This window comes from Trachypithecus francoisi, unplaced genomic scaffold (genome assembly GCF_009764315.1).
Source record: "Trachypithecus francoisi isolate TF-2019V2 unplaced genomic scaffold, Tfra_2.0 Lachesis_group4, whole genome shotgun sequence".
Classification (NCBI taxonomy): domain Eukaryota; kingdom Metazoa; phylum Chordata; class Mammalia; order Primates; family Cercopithecidae; genus Trachypithecus; species Trachypithecus francoisi.
In genome coordinates, this window is record NW_022681469.1 from 129996432 (window position 1) to 130018352 (window position 21921).

Here is a 21921-nt window from a genome sequence, read left to right on the forward strand (position 1 = left end):
GAGATTGAAGCCATCCTGGCTAACATGGTGAAACCCCGTCACTACTAAAAATACAAAAAATTAGCCGGGTATGGTGGCACGCACCTGTAGTCCCAACTACTCAGGAGGCTAAGGCAGGAAAATCGCTTGAACTCAGGAGGTGGAGGTTGCAGTGAGCTGAGATCCTGCCACTGCACTCTAGCTTGAGCAACAAAGCAAGACTCCACCTCAAAAAAAAAAAAAAAAGAATTATAATTAGCTACCAAGTATATGAAAATATGCTGAATCTCAATGAAGATCGACACACTTTGAAATAAAGTAACACTGTCCAATGGAGTAATGGCATATAGAAAACACTCAAGAAATATGTGTTGCACACATGCAAAACTATTTTTCATCTACCAAATGGACAAAGATTTTAAACTGAAAATTTCCAGAATTGGAAGGGCCTAAATAATCACACCTTTTTCACTTCTAGTGAAATTGTGATTTTTTTTTTAAGTGTCAAAAATATCCTGTAACTTCACATCTAAAATTTTAACCTAAGGATTTAATTAAGGAAGTAAGCAAAATGGTATCTTCTTCGTCTTTTCAACAACAGGCTTAGACACTGAGGAATGAAGAAATTAGTGCCTATTTGCTCATTTCTTTATCCTTTCTGGCTGCCTTCGGGAGGAGGGCAAGGACATGCGTATTTTTTTCTCCCAGGAGGCCTTTGTCCTAGGACACTTGATGTGAATCCTGGCTGCATTTAAAATAATCTAGAAATTTGAAAAATGTATGTATTACCAGTTGTATCTCCAGAGATTCCAATTTCATTTGGCTCAGGGTGGGGCCCAGACAGGGTATTTTTTTAAGTCTCTGGGGGATTTTCAGTAGCCAGGCTGACAGGGACAGGCCTGGGGCCCCTCCTCCTCCAGGGAAACGGGGCTCCTCCCTTCTCCACATTGCAGGTTTCTGACAGGAGCCTCCTGGAGGTGACCAGAACCTAGATGGACACAGCTGCATGGGAACCTAAAAAAGGCTGGAACCTAAGGCCCCTACCTTGAGAACAGCCACGAGGAGTCCAGTGGCCAGGCTAGCAGCTGACAAGGAATGTCCCTACAATTAGCTTGCTGTGAGCTTACTTAGACAACGGTGCCAAAAACTAAGTCTAGTACCTGGGCTCCACGCGCAGTAGTGGGGGTGGTGCCTGGAGAATGTTCATGATCCCAGGCCTCTCCCAGCCACGTGCTTGAGCTCCAGGTCCTAGATTAATTCAAAGATAATTGATGAAGTCACAGAAAAGTCACTCATACACTCAGCAAATATTTATTGAGCATCTACTATATACCAGGCACTGATCTAAACACTGGCGATACATCAGCAAATAAAAGACCACAGCTACATCACTAGCAGGGAGAGCCACGGATTAAGCACTAAATGTAATCTGCAAGTAAAACATACAGTCTGCTAGATGGTGATAGGGACTCAGGGGTAAATAGAGACATGTAGGGGTGGGTGTGTGGGGAGGGAAGCTCAGGGGAATAAGAGTAGGTCCCGACCCCTGACCTACTCTTCCTACTCAGTTGGGAGCCTGCCAGAGGTGTTCAGGAACCAGCAGGAGGGTAGGGTGGCTAGAGAGGAGGGGCTGAGGAGAGGGCACCATTGGGGGTAAGTCTCAGAGAGGTGCATAGGGGAGCTTTGGCTTTTACTCCAAGTGGAATGGAAGCCACTGCGAGGTGTTGAGCACAAGATGAGAATATTGCCAAACAGAACTTGGACCCACCTACCTGGCACAGCAAAGCCAAACACTGACATCAGGATTTACAGCAAGAAAAAGTGAGGCATTTATTGCAAAGTGCCAAGCAAGGAGAATTGGGCAGTTCATGCTTAAGACCAGAACTCCCCACTGGCTGACAGATAAGGGTTTTTCTAAGGCAGTGATATAGTTTGTATACTTCTCCCTGCCCAAATCTCATGTTGAATTATAATCCCTGGTATTGGAGGTGGGGCCTGGTGGGAGGTGACTGGATTGTGCGGGTGGATTTCTCATGAATGGCTTGGGCCATCCCCTTGGTGCTGAGCAAGCTGTTGCCCTGAGTTCACATGAGATCTGGTTCTTTAATGTTGTGTGGCACCTACCCCCGCCCCCCCATCCCTCTCTCTCAATCTCTCTCTCTCCTGCTTTTGCCATGTGAGGTAACTGCCCCCCTTTTGCATTCCACCATGACTGTAAGCTTCCTGAGGCCACCTGAGAAGCCAAGCAGATGCCAGCATCATGCTTCCTGCACAGCCTGCAGAACTGTGAACCAATTCAACCTCTTTTCTTTATAGATTACCAGTCACAGGTATTTCTTTATAGCAATGCAAGAACTGCCTAATATAGGCAGGAAGGCAGAGGTTACAGGCAAAGTCATAAATCAACACAATGAAGCTATACATTGGCTTGGCCTAAAAAAGGCAGGACATCTGGAAACGGGGTTGGGAGGACCGAAGGTCATAGGTGAATTCAAGATTCCTGACTTGTGACTGATTAAGCTTTGTTTAAAAACTTGGGGTCAGTCAAAAGGAATGTTGAGCTCTGGCCTGTGGGCATGACTTCCTCTGGGCACCTCAGGAAGAAATTCAGAATAACTGGCAGGCAGAGTTCAGTCCTTGTTCCCCTTATCTGAGGTCTACAGGCCGGCAGATGGCATTTTGCATTTGCTGGGGGTCTGGGTTTATAAAAAATAACTCAAAGACATATGTGAAGATGTTATCTTTAGTTTCTATAGGGAACCAAAGAGTTTGTGGCTCTAGTTTCCTTGGCTGTTGTTTAAAACTACTGTTGGCCAGGCACAGTGGCTCATCCCTATAATCCCAGCACTTTGGGAGGCCGGGGTGGGCAGATCACCTAAGGTTGGGAGTTCGAGACCAGCCTGACCAACAAGGAGAAACCCCATCTCTACTAAAAACACAAAATTAGCCAGGGGTGGTGGTGCATCCCTGTAATCCCAGCTACTCGGGAGGCTGAGGCAGGAGAATTGCTTGAATCCAGGAGGCAGAGGTTGCGGTGAGCTGAGATCGTGCCGTTGCACTCCAGCCTGGGCAACAAGAGCGAAACTCTGTCTCAAAAAAAAAAAGCTACTATTTACCTATTCACTTATCAAGTTGCTCATTTACTTCTCAAGGTGACCTAGGTACCTGGAATTTCCCTTAAAGGAACTAGGATTTTTCTTTATTTCTATGCTTGAGGGCCTTGACAGACCCTCAAAGGGAGCCCTGTTCCATCTCAAGACTGAACACTAATGGTTTAGTGGAAGTGGGAAAATCAGGTAGGACGTTACTGAAGTGACCTGAGGGAAGAGAGAACAGGGACTGAGCCCCAAGTGGTGGCACAGGAATTGTTGATAAGTGGGCAGGTTTGGATGCATTAGGAGGTCAAAGCCAGCATGCTATTTTGACAAGTGTCAAGAGGGGTGAGAGATAAACCCTGACTTCAAGGTTTTTGGAGTTTCATGTTTTGAATTTTCACCATTTGTGATTCTTTAATACAGAACTGGAACATTTCACCAACCCACAAATCGGCCTGGCCCTCATGTGCAGCATGCCTGGCTCCTCCAGCATCGCCGCTATGAAGAAAGTTGTTCTGCAGCTCCCGCTGGAAGCCTGGCCCAACCACGCTCAAACGCGTACAAGTTTCCCAGGCAGCTGCAGACTTAAAACAATTCGGTCTGCAGAATGCTCAACATGACCCTGTGCTGACTGGAGTATCTTCAGGTACAAATCCCTTCAGACCCCAGAAAGTCTGTTCCTTTTTGTAGTAAAATGAATCTTTCAAAGGTTTTCCAAATCGCTTCTTATGATCCAGTGAATATTCAAGAGAGCTAAATTTGAAACCTGCACAAAAGCTTATCCCTGTAACACATGGGCCATAATATACAAAATTCTGCTTTTGTCAGTCCTTAACATCTACCTCTCTGAATTTTCATGAATTTCTATTTCACAAGAGTAATTGTTTTATAAACACTGGCAGCAGCATACAATAAAACTTGGTATGAAAAAAAAAAAGAACTGGAACATTTCTTGCATCCTGAATATTCCTGTGCAATTCTTATCTATTAGATTCGGGGCACTTCATTAAGGGATTGCTATGACTCTCCTCGTAGCCCTGAGGACTAAGTACAGTCGCCAGCTGTGTGAGCAGCAGGAGGGAGACCCTGCTGGAGAGGGGGTGAGGGAGGTGGGAAGGGCTGGATGGAATATACTGAGATCCAGGAGGAAAGGCACGTCCTAACATTTCCAATGAAGGAATAAGGAAATCACAAGTCCAAGTCTTTTTTTTTTCTTTTGAGAGAGTCTCGCCCTGTTGCCCAGGCTGTAGAGCAGTGGTGCAGTCTCAGCTCACTGCAACCTCTCGTCCTGGGTTCAAATGATTCTCCTGCTTCTGCCTCCCGAGTAGCTGAGATTACAGGCACCCGCCACCACGCCCAGCTAATTTTTGTATTTTTAGTAGAGATGGGGTTTCCCCATCTTGACCAGCGGGTCTCAAACTCCTGACCTCAGGTGATCCACCTGCTTCAGCCTCCCAAAGTGCCAAGTCTTTATTGTAAACCATGACTGGCTGCCTGAATTCTAAAATTCTTAGGACTTAAGAAGCAACAAGCCATGATGGACTAATCAGTTGAAGTAAAAACAGGTCAAGATGGACCCACCCTGAGGCTCAATCCCAAATGCCAGTCTCCCTTCCTGCACCCTCAAGTGCACCTGTCTGGCTTGAAAACAAATTCCCTGTATTCGGCCTCAAGCGAAGCTAACAGAGCAAACAATTCCTTTTAGCCAGGCCTCTGCTTTGTTCCAGGGCTTGCGTTTTACCGGGGCCACGGCCCTGGAGCCAGCCTCAGGGGTGAGATTTCTCCTTCTCATAAAGGAAGCAGTGTTGAAAGCAAAGTATTTGATTCCTGTTCTTGAGGCCTAAACATTTAACTGTAAAGTATGTAGTGTTCTGGAATTCTGGCTGTGGTATGTATCAAGCTACGAAAACAACATGCCATCTTGTCTCTCCATGTAACACAGAGGTACAGAGAGGCTGAGATAAAGAAACACATAAATAGGTGGTTAGCTGTGATAGTAAAATAAGGGAACCACTGGGAGAATTTCCGTGCTGCTGGAAATTAGAGCTGCCACTGTATAAAAGCTGCATACATTTTGACTTGATATCACCATCAGCTAAGCAGTAGTTATAACATTTTGTCCCTGGAAATGTATAAAGTTAAGAGACTACTTGTTTTTCCAGGAGACAGCTTTCTGAAAAATGTTAAAGCAGATTTTCATAAACAAACTATCAGGCACACACCTATTTTTTTCTATAGCAATTATCACTTTTTACCATAATAAATGTACTTATTTACTTATTTTTTGCACTTACTATTTATTGACTCTTTTATATAAATTTACGTAATTTACCTATTTGGTGCATTTATTGATTATTGACTCTTTCCCTCTGCTACAATGTGTAGTTCTTTGAGGCCGATGGAGATCGGTGCATGTGGTGGGTGCTGCTGCTGCTGTGGTTGTTGGCCCGGGACACAGCTGAAAACTCAACCCAGGTCTTCCTGGCTCCACGTCTAGAGCTCTATTTTCTCCCCAACTCTAGCTGTGCAGGCATAGGGCGCCAACCCTAATTCTTTATTACCCTAAAGGTGTTGCAGGACTATTTAACTCACAAACAGGGAAGAGATTCTCCCTTTACCAAGCCTCTTCTATTGCTGTTCTCGGTTGCTGTGATATTCTCCACGTAGATATGCCCTTATCTACTATTTCAACCTTAACATTTCTCAGCCACTAATAAATTTTAGTTTAGTTTTGAATCCCAAGCACCCAGGACACTGGGATAGTGATCAAGGAGGAAAGGCAAGTCCTAACCTTTCTAATGAAGGAACAAGAAAACGAAAGCCCAACCCTTTATTGTAAATCATTACGGGGTGCCCAAATCAAACACAAAATGTAATTTTACATTTTACGTAAAATTGGGTGCTATTTTTGAATACCACTGGGTGCTTGGAATTCAAACATAAACCAAACCCCTGCATTAATTGCCCATAGAAATGGATCCTGTAATCAATATCCCTCTGAAATTTTACACTAGATCTCTAGCTTTATGCTTTGAATCAATCTCACATTGAACTCGCAACCTGACACCAGTTTCTGGTGTTTGTCTTTAAGATAAGCAGGCATAGGGTCTATACTACTCCAGGTCTCCAGAGTTTTTATTAAAAGTATCTTATCTTACATGTATTATAAGTGAACAGGTGCTCACATCCCATAGTGCACTGGGAAAAGTATCCTTGAGTGCAAACTGTCACAGGTTGTACAAATCCCACTGTCATTTCAAGGAGACTCCTCACTACATTCCTCACCAAAAAGCCAAATTGAATTATTATAGAATTCTGGAATAAACCTCCTAATCCTTTCACAAATCTCTGTCAATCTGCTACCATCTGACCACACTGGTATACTGTCCACCCATGTGGAGACTGTTACTCAGACAGATCATTGGAGATTTTTAGTCAGAGTATAATTTATGTGCCAAGTCAAAATATCTATCTGGAAAATATTAGAAAAAGTCAATATAACGAAAAGCTTTCCCTTGTCTCTTTCTTGAAATTCTTCTCTAGCTTAACCCAATTTCCTAAGTCACTTAGAGGCCTTTAAACAAAATGAAATCTTAATGATGTCTCTGCCATGAATAATTAATTGTTGGTGTACAATCTTCTCAACAAAATCCATTCTCATTAGATTAGAGGTTTCCGCAAGATACATGAGTTCATTACGGACATTTTTACATTCTTCTTGTATCTTTCTTTCTTTGTCCATTTTATCTGTGCTGTGATCTGGGATTCCATCACCCTGACAGCCTTCCAAAGAGAAGCAGTCGTCAGGCAATTAAAGACCTTTGAGAAGTGATAAGGTCTTCCTGCTTTAAAACATGGCAGCATAACTGGAGAGGAAACAATGAACAGTGAAGGCTTGAACTGACCATGGTGGTTTGGCCTTTCAGTGGGAAAGAGGAGGATCTAGGAAAGATAGGCTTACCTGTCCTCTTAGAAACTTCTACATCCATCGGTCTTCCATCTCATAAGAAAGCCTTGAAGACCAGAAAGTCCTGGGAAGAGAGGAACATTGCACCAAACCAACCTCTTGTGGTTTCTTTTCAGATGCTGAAATGCAAGGTCATAGACACAATGGAGAAACTTTAGAGGCCATTTACTGCTCATTGGACAAATAGCTGGCCACTGCCATGAGTTACAGGTCTAGCCACTGTGCTTTTATGAACTTCATCCCCATCCCCTTCCCAATCCCTCCTTTTCATTCTTCCCTCCTCCATCCTCACATACAAATGTGTTCAATTGTTCCAACTGTATTGCTGAACCAAGTTAGATTCATGAAATCTGTGTTTGAATTTAAAAACCTAATCTGGAAGAAGAAAAGAATCTCAAACACTTTTGAATTTTTCCTCCTAGATATAAAGTATATACACTGGGTTATGCCTAAATTACTGTATTTTAAAATAATGATTCAAAGAACAGTTAGGCATAGGATAGGCTTTGCAGATGTCAGGCACAGAGTTCTTTGTTTCACACATTTTTTACACAGCTGGAACCACCCAAGAGACACAATCCTGTATCCTGTTCTTGTTCATCTGTCATGTGCATTTCTGAGGTTACAACATTGTTTCTACAAACATCATTTAGAAATATCACATGGCACTCCATCGAGTCAATATACTCTATTTTAATAAACCATGGCCTTTTCTTTCCATTTTTAAACTATTAATAATGGTGCAATAAGCATCCTTCTGTAAAAGCTTTTCCAATATTTAGGACTGTTTCCTTAGGTTCAGTTCTTCAAAGTGGAACTGCTGGACAAAGGAGAATACTTAGGTTTTTGAGATACACTGTGAAATAGCTTGTCCAAAACACTGTTCTACTTTACATTCACACATATACTGTCAGCTGGACCAAAGTGAAAAAGATCAATAAACTTGCAATTTCAGGTGGTCACAACGTACATAAGAGCCTGACTTTAAATATTTATTATGAAATGTACAGTACATACAGAAAAGTATATAAAAATTATGTGGTTTAAAGAATAATAATGGCCAGGCACAGTGGTTCACGCCTGCAATCCCAGCACTTTGGGAGGCCCAGGGTGGGCGGATCACCCGAGGTCAGGCATTCAAGACCAGCCTGGCCAACTTGGAGAAACACCGTCTCTACTAAAAACACAAAAATAAGCCAGGCGTGGTGACACGTGCCTATAATCTCAGCTACTCAGGAGCTGAGGCAGGAGAATCGCTTGAACCCAGAAGGCAGAGGTTGCAGTGAGCCAAGATCATGCCACTGCACTCCAGTCTGGGTGACAGAGCGAGACTTTATCTCAAAAAATAATAATAATAATAATAATAAAATTAACAGCCATGTACCCACTATCCCGTTTAAGAAATAGACTATTATGACCACATTAGTGGCCCCTCATGTGCCTGCATTAGTGTATCACAGCAGCTACAGACAGATCTCAAAATGACATTGATGTAAAACACACGTACACATACATTGATGTCCCTCTCACATCACAGTCCATGCAGGCTCAGGAGCTGTACTTGCCACCTCCAACAGTAATTTAAGACCCTGGCTCTGGCCCCATTGAAACACAAGCTCTGGAAACCAAATTTAAGACTGTTAAGAGTCTTAACAGTAATTTAAGACTCATCATTTCACCATCTTGGAATTTTTGCTTTTAGTTAAGTAGAATAAATAAGAGAGGACATAGAGAACTTACATCTGCTTTTAACTGCCTTTCTCAAGGAGTGACACATCACTGCCTTCTTCGGTAAGAGCTGCCACATGGCCTCGACTTAACTCTAAAGGGGGTTGGAAATGTGGCCTTCCTTTATGTCTGAACAACACTGCCCATCACATATTGCCTCTGCCACAGTCAGCTATCTTATCCCTGACAGATAACCCTTCCTGCCTTCTGCGTTAGTCACTCCCTTGCTTTTCTTTAAATAGTGTTGTAAAAATTGCCTAGGAAGCACAAATCTGTGTAAGAGAAGGAAAATATCAACGCTATTCTACAAGGGTTCCCAACAGAAGAGAAGGTGGCAAAATTGGCTTCACAGGCTGGCTTCTGTTTCCCTGAGAATCTATGAGAGCCCTTTCTAGGGATGTCTGCAGGCAAGGTCATGGCTGAGTCATGGAAACCATACATTAGCACAGCTGGGGCATCAGACAGAACTATAATTTGAACCACCTACCAGACACCTGTCAGAAAGCGCTTCGGAGGGAGGAGGCTGCTCTGTATTTTCTTCTAAATTCACAGCCCTCTTCTGTCAGCCCTCAAGAGAAGTTCAGAGCTAGCCCAAGCATCAGGGGGAGAGCAGCAGCTTTAATAGCACTGAGCCAAGAGAAGAATCAGGACCAGCCTCCCCCAGGCATTCTTCTCACAGATGGCACTAAGACAGCAGGGATCTTGCGATGATGGCGCTCAACTCACAGAGGCTGCCTTCCAGCTCCGCTGTTGGCCACCAGCCTGGGAGCTCCCTTCATCATCAGCCTGTGGGTTTCCTTCACCTCTCTCCTACTTTGAATCTCCAGATTCCAGTGCCCCCAGCTCTTTCTTTCTTGGTTTACTCTTTATCAGTTGTTATTCTTTGAACATAGGGAGCTTTCGTTATGTTAAAGTTGTAACTCATAACTCCAATGCCTGGAGTCCTGAGGGCCTTTTCCATTGTCTGTTCTTTCTGCTGGAAACATACCGTCCAGCAGCTTCTTAAGAAATGGTGTATGAGGGACACGTTTTTTGAGAAAATACATATGCATTTTTGAGTTTGCAACACATTTTTTACAACCATCATAGAATGGTGGCATGACATTCCATCGAGTGTACTATGGTTTGGCTGTTTCCCCACCCAAATCTCATCCTGGATTGTAATCCCTGTAATCCCCATGTGTTGTAGGAGGGACCCAGTGGGAAGTAATTGAATCATGGGGGCGGTTTCCCCCGTGCTGTTCTCATGATAGTGAGTTCTCACAAGATCTGATGGTTGTATACGTGTCTGGCATTTCCTCTGCTGGCTCTCATTGTCTCTACTGCCGTCCTGTAAAGAGGTGCTTTCCACCATGATTGTAAGTCTCCTGAGGCTTCCCTAGGCATGCAGAACTGTGAGTCAGTTAAATCTCTTTTCTTTATAAATTACCCCGTCTCAGGTATTTCCTTATAGCAATCTGAAAATGGACTAACACAGAGTGAATACATCCTATTTTACCATACCATGCCCTTTTTAAAGATATTTTATATTGTTTTCCACTTTTCACTACTATTAGTAATGTTGCAACCAGCATCCTTCCGCATATGGATGCCCTCCATGGACAAGGTAACCTGGTGGGCACTATGGAGAAAGAGTGAGGACACAGTCTAGTGGGCACAAAACAAGAAAATGACAGCAAAGGGAAGCAAGTATATGTATACACACACACACACACACACACATACGCATGCATGCCTAACAGAGAAACATGTGTTTTCCTAAGAGTCTGGGGTACAAAATAACCTCCCGCTAAAACTAAAGTTCTCTGAGGTCTTTGTGTGTGACTTAATTACACATGCTCATTTCCCATTTTAATCCATAATTATCTATGATGGTTTTGATATTGAATAATAATATTTTAAGTTACTTACCAGTTCTCTCATCTGTGGCACCAATTTTAGTTGCTGCTTCTCTGAAACCTCCACATCCATGCCTTATACAATCCATCTCTCTGGTACCGGTCTGGCATCCAAAGCTGGACTCCTCCTCCTGGAAGTGTGTCTTCCACTGTTCCTCCCTTTTGCCTCCAACTCATAATATTCAGACCTGAACACAGCAGCCCTGATCCACCTCAAACCTGCCTCTAACCCTTATTCCAGCCTAGGATATGAAGATTCTATCTCCATTATAAATCTACCGGATATCAGCCAATTTCATGAGGTGGAAGACTTTTATTCTCTGGAGGTTTCTCACAAAAAAATCAGTGAAGAAGGCTAAAATATCACCAAGGGACTGCTACCCACTGCCCTTTGACAGGAGTGAGTGAAGGCTCTTAGTCATTCTAGAGGGGCTCAGAGCACCCAGAGGGCCCCGAAGCCCCAGCAGTGACTGGCATGGGAAAGAAGAATGGAGGGAAGCACAGGATGACGGAAAAAAGAGAGAGTCAAACGCTTCTCTCTGAATGCAACTTTGTAAAAAGACTGGGCTACAAGGAACCCAGTCTTTCATTCAAATTGCTTTGCATTACTTAACTGAATCTCAGTTTCCTCAGTTGTAAAACAGTAATGACAGCTGTCCACCTTGAAGACATGCTATTGTTTAATTCTTACATCTAATAAATATTTCTAGAATATTACCTGTAGAGTTGGTGCTAAGGATATCACAATAACAGGACATAGTTCCTGCCTGCAGGGTCCGTGTGGTCTGCTTGTAAGAGAGACCCAAGGAAAGAGGCAATCACAGTAAAGTACAATTAGTGTTTCCCAGCTATGCGCAAAATGAGATCATGACTTTATAGTGCTTAGCAAATGTTAGAGTGTTGTACACATTTTGGCTTTATTAGTACTGGGTACTCCTGATCCTATTCAGGGGTCTCTAACTACTCTTGCTCTGTTCCTCCCCACCAAGCCATGAAGCAGAAGGCCAGCCTTGGTGCCCACAGCCTCTTCTAATGCTAAAGCCTCTGCTGAAGGGGCAGGACCAAATGAGTCCTGCAACTGATCCCACCTTACTCTCAGGCAGCAGGTGATGGAACTGCATTGACACTAAGCCCAGGCAACCAGTCGATACGCTGACTTTTGACACATGATATTGTCTAGCAAGAAACTTTGTGTTGAGCCAGTCAGGTTCCTTCTTTTGAGAATTTTAACTGGGAAACACAGTAGGAATCCAGCTGTCAACAACAGGCCTGAAACTGGAAAAATGCTGAGAACCAAGACATGAGGCAGAAATGGGGGGATGAAGGGTCATAGCAGGCAGTGGTTACTAAGAAACTATGAGTGGAGAAAAGTATACCAAGCAGAGGAAAAAACTGAAAACATCTGCAGTGAGAGGACTGTGGAAAACATGCACAAAGAAAACTGAGGCTGGCCGGGCGCGGTGGCTCACGCCTGTAATCCCAGGACTTTGGGAGGCTGAGGCAGTTGGATTACCTGAGGTCAGGAGTTCGAGACCAGCCTGGCCAACATGGTGAAACCCCGTCTCTACTAAAAATACAAAAATTCCCTGGGTGTTGTGGTGTACGCCTGTAATCCCAGCTACTCAGGAGCCCATGGCAGGAGACTCACTTGAACCCAGGAGGTGGAGGTTGCAGTGAGCCGAGATCATGCCTCTGCACTCCAGCCTGGGCAACACAGAAAGACATTATCTTAAAAAAAAAGGGAAAAGAAAGAGAAAACTGATGCTATTACAGACAGTTTAGGCCTTGAGGGCAGCAACAGGGGGTATGGCTGGTCCCGCAGGTGACTCTCCACTTCCCCTGCTCCTTCCTTTTATTTGTATTTTCCTACCAAAAAAAAGAATGAAACCTTACAAAGCTAAACTGAAAAGATGCCTTTGAGCACACAAAAATGATATTCACTCTAAAGTCTATTGACTGAATTCTCAGATACATTTCTTCTTTCACTGTTTTTACAATTACCGTCTTCTATATGCAAAATCTAGAAGGAAAGATGCAATTAATTTTCATGACATCACGTAGTATTTTACTATTTGTTTGCAGTCCATCAACAAACTTCACTCATGAGAAAATCCTAACTGTAATCAAGAAAGCAAATATCTTCCAAAAGCTCTTTGGAGAAATGGCTGATTCTAGCACCGGAGCAGAAAATACACAAGATGAGCTTGGAACATCTTATTATGCCAGGAAATAAGCAAGTGCTCAAAAGAAAAGTCTCAATGATGGGGATATATCAAAGGAACACAACATCACTAATTCACATGGAAATGCAAATCAAAACCACAATGAGATATCATCTCACCCCAGGTAAAATGGCTATGATCAAAAAGACAAAAAATAACATGCTTGACGCCTTGGAGAAAGGGCAAGCTTGTACAAACAGGTGAAAATGTAAATTAGTATAGCCACTATGGAAAACAGTGTGGAGGTTCCTCAGAAAGCTAAAAATAGAGCCACCATATGATCCAGGAATCTTGCTACTGGCTATCTATCCAAAAGAAAGGAAACCAGTATACCAGAGATATCTGCACTCCCATATTTATTACAACACTATTCACAATAGCAAAAATGTAGAATCAACCTAAGTATCATCAACAGATGAATGGATTAAAAAATGTGGCATATAGACACAATAAAGTACTATTCAGCCATGAAAAGGAATGAAATCTTGTCATTTGCAGCAACACGAATGAAACAGGAAGACATTATGTTAAATGAAATAAGTCAGGCACAGAAACACAAATACCACATGTTCTCACTCTCATGGGAGAGCTAAAAAGTGGATATCAGGAAGACAGCATGACTGGTGGCTACCAGAGTCCAGGAAATGGTGAGGTGGAGGCAGGAAGAGAAGTTGGTTAATGGGTACAAAAATACAGTTAGATAAAAGAAATAAGTTCTAGTGTTTGCTAGCATAGTAGAATGACTATAATTAACAAGAACTTACTGTATATTTCAAAATAGCAAGAAAAGAAGATTTGGAATGTCCCCAACACAAAGAAATGATAAATTTGAGGTCATGGATATCCCAATTACCCTGATTTTAGTACACATTGTATGCTTGTATCAAAATGACACATGTACCCTATTAATATGTACAATTATTGTGTAGCAATTAAATAGGAACACAGGAGCCACCTGAAAGACCTCCCAGTGGCCAAAGCTTAAACAATATTAACAATAAAATAAAGTCATATTGGATTAAAACCCAATGTATAAAATAAATATCCATGAGTCCACACTAACACAAATAAATAGATTGAATAAATAAATAATTGGGAGGCAAGAGATAAATCCCGCCATAGAGAAGAATTCCAAATAATTTATGTAGAGACTCCATCCTCGAAGCAGTGAGGCATAACTCCCTGCTCCTTCTTAGCTGCACACAGTGACTTTCTTCCAAAGAGCTCAGTGTGGAAGGCAGGTGGGAATTACTTTACAGTGGGAAAATCTGACAAACACTACCAGGTGGTGAAGGTCAATATCATGTATTTCTCTTTTGAGATGGAGTCTCACTGTGTCACCCAGGCTGGAGTGCAGTGGCACAATCTTGGTCTACTGCAGCCTCCGCCTCCTGGGTTCAAGGAGTTCTCCTGAGCAGCCTGCCACCATGCCCAGCTACTTTTAACGGCCCGCCACCATGCCCAGAGATACTATGTATTCTTGATACGACGTGATGAAAATATTTGGCACATTACCCCTGTTGTCTTCCTCCTAAAAATACATAACCCCAGTTTAATCATGAGAAAAATATCAGACACATCCCAAGTCAAGAGACATCCTATAAAAATACTCCACCCATACTACTCAAAAATATTAAGGCCATCAAAAACAAAGAAGTCTGAGAAATTGTCACACCCGAGAGTAGCATAAATAGACATAACATCTAAATTTAATGTGATATCTTGGAATCTTGGAGGGGATTCTGGAACAGAAAAGAGACATTAGATAGACTAAGGAAATCTAAATAAAGTATGGACTTTAGTTAATCATAATGTATCAATATTGGTTCATTAATTGCAACAAATGTACCCTACTAAGGTAACCTGATAATATAGGTGAACTGGGTGCAGAGAATATGGTAACTCTGTATCATCTTTGTACTTTTTCTGAAACTCTAAAACTGTTCTAAAATTAAAAGTTCATTTTTGAAAGTTAAAGAAGTTAAGGAAACATATCAAAAGCATCATTAAGCAATTGGGGCCATCTTTATATGTTTTTGTTTTAGACAGTAATGATTAGATCCCTGTAATAAAAGACAAGGTCTGGAAAAAAAAAAAAAATGTCTCCCAAGAGAATTACTAAGTAGGGCATGGGAATAAGGTGCTATCTCACTAAGCAAATACTATGGCCATAGAGGTGGATTGTCTGCTGATTTATTCTAAAGTGGAGGCTGTCAAAAATTTAAATAGCTCTTGCCCAGAATATAATGGTCTAATTCAACTACCAGGAGCCACCTCTGGACACAGAGGGCGAGACAACAGAGCTCAATGCTTAACTCCTACAGGAACTTCATTCGTCTGTCTGCTGCCAACAGCACCCTTGAGTCACCTGTAAAAGTGGCCAGGTTTGTTATCTATATTTTTCTATATTTTTGAAATATTCCATAATAATATTAAGAACATTTTTATAATTTTTATTAGCTTTCAATTTTGAAATAATTTCAAACTTGATGAGAAAAGTTGCAAAAATACCACAAAGAATTCCCACATACCCTTTACCCAGCTTCCCCAAATGTTAACTTTCTGCATAGTTATAGTACAGTGATCAAAACCAAGAAATTAACATCGAAGCAATACTATTAGCTCACCTACAGATTGTATCCAAAAGTTACCAATGGTCCCACTGAGCTCCTTTTTCTGGTTCAGGACCCACGGTGCATGCACAGCTGCCATGTCGCCCTTCTCCTCCAATCTGGAGCATTTCCTTGGCCTTTCTTTGTTTTTCATGACTTTGACACTTTTGAAGAGTCAGTGTAAAATCATTTAAACCCATTGAGTATATGACAATCTCCCTAAAACTGTTTTGAACTGAAGGCAGCTCTTTAGCGAGCTGCCAGGCCATCAGGGAGCAACCTTGATACAGTTTCTCAAGCTAGACAACTCTGCAGCCTCTGCAACCCTCAGAGTGGCAGGAGGCGCATGGGAAAGTGGCACAACAAAGGCGGGGCTGCACTTCACTGGGATTCCGGACAACCAGTATCCTGAGCACCTAACACGGCACCAAGCTCCTACGTGCCAAGATACCTCCCCCACTCGTAGGAGCATCTGAGGAGGTGAGTGGGTGTGTGCTCCAATCCACTCGCTAGGGCTTTGTGGAACCAGGAGTTCACGGCTGCGTGAGCAAAACCCAGATGCCAGTACTGCACATCCTGGAGTCACCTGGAGGCTACAGTCTCCAGCTTTCCCAAAGTTCGCCATCAGGAACCAGAATATCAAGGCCCGAGAGTGTCCTGTCTTCCATGTTTTTTTCATGTTTGGTAAGGTAGCATCCTTCCCTCCAGCGTCTCCAAGCCCTGAAGTAATCTTCCTCCAAGGACCACCGCAGTAGAGCTGTGCAGTGTTACAGCTCCATCTAGTGCTAAAAATAGTACAGTGCAGCCATAGCATCCCTGCCGCTCCAGTCACAGCTCCTGGGGGTGTAATTAATAATTTAGCAACGTGCCAAGATTTAACAAGTTGACTCTAATTTCACGGTGTGACAAGCCAGTGTGGTTTAGCAGGGAAGAGGCATTGGAGTCAGATGAATCCCTTGTCTGCCCTTACCAATGTGTTTTGCTCTGTCTCTGACGGTCCAAACTTTATTTTCCTCAGTTAAAATGGGACTAACACTGTATTCAACATTGTTATAATGTACCTGGATAAGTCCTGGGGTGATAGAAAGTCCCAATAAACATGTATTGCTTCTCATCCTCCTCCCTACCCTCTGTATACAGAGGATTTCCATGACAACCTGGAGCCGTTAAAATGGAAGGGACTCTTCTCCATGAGGTGTGATGTTCATCCAAAGAGCCGGACAATCTATAAAACCCTGAGGCCGCTCCATGGTTAGGAGTCGGGACTCGGAATCTGAATTGGCTTATTTTGAATACCAGCTCTGACGGTTGCTGGTTTTTCCATCTGTAAAATAGCGATGGTAGTGATGCTGCCTATCTCCTAAGTCTGTTGTGAGGATTAAATTAATACCTGCAAAGCACTTAGAAGGCAAGAATTTCATAAGTGTGAACTATCATTAATAACATTTTTTAGCAAGCTGGACCCAAAAAAGGCAGGAGGCGGGGGAAGGCTCAGAGCCACCATTTATTTAATTTATAAAAGAAAATGTTCCACTTCTTGTCCTTTTGAATAGTACTCCTCTTATGTTTTCCCCTAAACACACACACACACACACACACACACACACACACACAATCTTCAAATACTTATTTTGAGTCTGGCTTCTCTTCAACCAATTCCAAGTCTCAGCTTCCTGGGCCATCACCAAGGTGAGGCTGGGCCACGAGCAGCCCATCTGAGCTTCACAGACAGCTTGGGCTGAAGTATTTGGATACTTCAGCCATTGGTATAGTCCTGGTAAAGTAAGCCCTTTATCATTATGAAATATCCTTTATACTCTAGTAATGCTTGAAAGTTTACTTCGTGTACTAAATACACCAGCTTCCTTTTGGTTAATACTTGCATGATAGTCCTTTTTCCATCCTTTTACTTTCAGTCTTTCTGTATCCTTGTTTAAGGTATGTTGTTTTGAAGTCTCAGATAATTATGTTTGTTCTTTATCCAGGGGTGATAATATTACCTTTGAAATGGAATATTTAGTCCACATATGCTTGATGTAGAGATTGATGCATGTGGGTGTTTGTTTTCTATTTGTTCCCATCTGTTCTGTGCGTTTTTTTTTTTTCTTCCTTGGGATTATTTTATTTCATATTCTCCTTCTGTTATCTTGTTAGTTTTATATTCTCTTATTCTTTTAGAAAATACTGTAGAAACTGAAACATGTACCCCTGATTTATTCATTTCTAATATAAATCAGTGCCTCCACCATCTTCACTTTCAAGACAATTCAAGGACTTCAGAATACTTTAATTCCATTTACTCAGGGGTCCCCAGTCCCCAGGCTGTGAACGAGTACTGGTCAGTAGCCTATTAGGAACTGGGCCGCACAGCAGGAGGTGAGTGGCAAGCGGGCAAGCATTACCGCCTGAGCTCCACCTCCTGTCAGATTAACAGTGGTACTCGATTCTCATAGGAGTGCTAATCCTATTGTGAACTGTGCATGTGAGGGATCTAGGTTGTGCGCTCCCTATGAGAATCTAATGCCTGATGGTCTGAGGTAGCACAGTGTCATCCCAACACCATGCTCCCAATCCCTCTATCCCTCCACCCACTGTTTGGGAAAAAATCATCTTCCACAAGACCAGTCTCTGGTGCCAGAAAGGTTTGGGGACCCCTACATTTACCTCCCTCCACACTTACGTGCTTTTTTTTGGTGATGTATTTTAGTTCTTTATATATTTAAGATCCCATAAAGTAAAAAGTTGTTCCATACATTCGATATTTATTTAGTTTTATACATATACTTACCCTTTCCATTGCCCTTCAATGCCTTTCTGCACCTCCAGCTATGGTCAGTGATCATTTTCCTTCTGCTTCAAGAACACCCTTTAGTACTTTCCTTTCATGCTTTTGGTGCTTTTCACTGGTGGCAAATTATATTTTCCTTAATTTGGATGTGTCTTTGGAAGGATATTTTTGCCTCATAGTCTTCTAGGTTGGCTATTATTTTCTTGAAGCTCTCTGAAAACACCATTCCATTTTCCACTATCATTACTTCTGCTGAAAATCCCCTAACAAGGCTTGCTGTTGCTCCTTTGAAAGTAATATATATTTTTCCTCTGGCTACTTTTAAAATTAGTCTTTGTTTTTCAGTAGTGTTACTATAAAGTAATTAAGTATAATTTTCATTGTAACTTATCCTGCTTAGAGGTCAACAGCATTTCTTATTTATGTGGCTTAATGTCTTTCACCAATTTGGGAACATCCTTAACCATTAACTCTTCGAATAGTTGTCTACCCTATTTACCCCCAGCACCAGTCTGGATATTTTCTTATCTTTCATTTCATTACCTGTCTCTTAAGTTGTGTCTATCAGAGCCATCTACTGATTTATTCATTGTTATATTATTTTTCAATTCTAGAATCTTAAATATAACATCCAGTTCTCTCCTGAAGTTGTTCCATTTGGTCATCTAATTCATGAACATTTTAATCATAGTTACTGTAAAGTACCTGTCAGATAATGTTAACTATCTGAATTTCCTGGAGGTCTGTTTCTATTGTTCACTTTCTCATTGTTGGTCAAATCTTGTGTTTTTGCATTCCTATTTCTTAAACAGACTTTGAAAACAATTAATAGAGAAAATCTGAGAAATTAGACCATGTCCTCCTCCTTCAATGGGGCTTTATTTTGCTTCTGGCCATGCACTAGATCGAAGGCTGGGCTGCACTCCTTGTGAGAACAGGCCCATACACAGTTCACCTTTAATCAAAGAGTAGCTCTTTGGGGTCCCAAGAGAAAGTCTGGGGTGTTTTCCAGGGCCACTTCTACTTGGACCCCAACTCTAATTTTTGGTCTCCATTACTCTTCTACAAATTCTATTCAGTTTCTCAGCCCCTGCCCTTGAAATAGCAAGTCCCTTGAGGGGGACACGAATAGTATCAAATGTACATCTCACCTCTCGAATATTAGCCCTTGCTTTCTCAACTGCCTGATCCCTGAATAGATATGTATATTCTGGTTTTTGTCCTTTCCTCAGCAGAAGGGTTGGTGCAAAACAAGCCAATCTCCCTTTGCTCAAGGCTGAACTCTCCACATTCCTTATGTGCATAATTAATTAATTTTGAAGTCCATGGTCTAGAGTAGAATAGACTTGGGTTCAAGTCTCCATGGCGTTACTTACGAGCTGTGTGTTTTTAGGTGAGCTACTTAACTTCTTAAAATCTTAGTGTCCCATCTAGAGAATGGGGCAATAGTAGTACCTACCTACCTATTTTAAGGATTTTTTAAGATGCAGGCATAGGTTTAGCACAGAGCCAGGAACACAGCAAATATTTAAATGTAAATGACATCAAGTTTTAAAGCATTTCAAGTAACCGTTGTTATCATTATGTAATAGAAAGGATGGCGCAACAGCAGCCTGTCTCCCATGCATGCCCTGTGAAAGAGTCTAACTAACTGGGGGAAGATCCTATACAGGTCTAAGTTTTTCCCACTTGCTCATCCTATGGCTTTGGAACATTTGGATGAAACAGCTTACTGCACCACATTAAATGGTTTGTGCAAGGGTTGGTGTGCTCTTTTTGGAAAGCAGATCAATTGGAGGAAGGGTCAGAACTTAGCAGTAGGATCAAGAAAGTAAGCTTTGGCAACAAGACCCATGAAACTGGTCCCCTACACTAGGGCCTCCAGGGTTTATCCCCAAAGTGTAATGGGGAGGACAGGTGCAACCACTGGGGTTTGCTCTGGAAAGAGGAGACAGGTCTTCTACTGTCCTGTCCATATCAGGGCTGAGACTTCATTGTGCTTGGGAAAGGTTTTCCACTTACTAAGAATTCTAGACAGTAAAGGGGCCCTAGAGGCCTTGACACAGGAACCCTGAGTAATTATTCTCTGCTCTCTGTAAGAAAAACATTTCTTTCGAATATTCCATAATTTTTAATAAAAGGCTTGCATTGTTCACAACACATTCAAGAAGCATTATCATTGATTTTCCTTTGTGAAATGTTTAAATATTGAAACATCCAAAATATTAATGCATATAAAATACAACAAACTTACTTTGTACCTACCATGCAGTCGGTTTCTATCACTTTCCCAAGTTGCAGTTCCAAAGTGCAATGCTAGCAATACCACCCGCAGAAGTGAGCCCAAGGAATGACCTAGTAGATGGGAACATCACATGCCAGAGCCTGGCAGTTTTGCACATCCAGCAACACTACTCCAGATACTGCAGGCCTTAGGGTCTGACGTACACCGGACTTCGAAAAAGCTGATACATCACATCACATTATAGTCTTTTAACAGTGAGGCAAGGCCGGACGCAGTGGCTCACAACTCTAATCCCAGCACTTTGGGAAGCCAAGGCAGGTGGATCATGAGGTCAGGAGTTCAGGACCAGCCTGGCCAAAATGGTGAAACCCCATCTGTACTAAAAATACAAAAATTAGCTGGGCGTGTTGGCAGGTGCCTGTAATCCCAGCTACTTGGGAGTGTGAGGCAGAGAATTGCTGAAACCCAGGAGGCTGAGGTTGCAGTGAGCCGAAATAGGGCCACTGCACGCCAGCCTGGGTGACAGAGTGAGACTCCGTCTCAAAACAAACAAGCAAACAACAACAACAAAACAGTGAGGCAAAAACTGCCACTGGGACTGTATATTTGAAACTCCAAATATGGTCTTTCCTCCCACAAATTTGAAAAGCCTAATTTCAATAGTGATGGTAGAAAGAGCCAGAGAAACTAGTTACAATACTGGTGAGCTGTGGCATCTAATTATGTGAACAAAATATGATGCGAATGTCTCCAATTCTCCAGCCCTACAGATCACCCTTTTCTTTTACCCACCTAACATAATCTGACCCTCTCACTGTAGAAGGTCTAGTCTTTATGGTAATGTATAATAATGTAAGAAGTCCTAGAAGTGTTTATATTCCAGAAACAGGTTGTTACTAGTCACAATCTGGCCTTAAGACCAGTGTTTGGATTACCCCAGCCACCTAGGTACCATCTGGCCCCAGAATGGACACAGTCCCTCCCTGAATCATCCAAAACACAGCTGACATTGGGCTGTAGTTTTTGACAAAGACTTAATGAATGTGAGGCTGACACAAGGGAATTAAAAATGTAGGGAAAATAACAGTGGCTCACGAATTCCATGTTCTTAGAACCTGTGACAGCATCCCTTCACAGGAGTTTATAACCAGGACCTTTCTCCTTAGGCCCCAGCCTGCTGCTAGGAGGCAGGGACTTGCTCATTTCCTCCAGAGGGGTGTCCCCACAATGCTGCCCACCCCCAATGAGTTCTACAGCTCCAATTCTCTTCTCTCCAGCTCCCAACAAAAATGAAACTGATCAGTCTCATAATTAACTCAGAATTCTCTCCCCACCCTGTACCTGCTTTAGGCTCTGACCCATGGAGCATTTCTGCCAGCTTTGGTAG

The 21921-nt window shown here is 42.4% G+C and overlaps 1 long non-coding RNA gene and 1 pseudogene across 1 annotated transcript in view; one reads left to right on the forward strand and one right to left on the reverse strand.

Moving 5' to 3' along the window:
* Window positions 1-20889, reverse strand: part of LOC117073061 — a 37159-nt gene extending 16270 nt beyond the window's left edge. Inside the window, exons 1-3 of the long non-coding RNA XR_004433090.1 lie at window positions 20576-20889; window positions 15517-20215; window positions 7036-7160 (exon numbers count right to left, since the gene is read on the reverse strand). This is a non-coding gene — a long non-coding RNA (uncharacterized LOC117073061). The remainder of the gene's footprint in view (window positions 1-7035; window positions 7161-15516; window positions 20216-20575) is intronic.
* On the forward strand, window positions 3548-3790 carry LOC117073060 (annotated as a pseudogene).
* Window positions 20890-21921: the final 1032 nt, after the last annotated feature.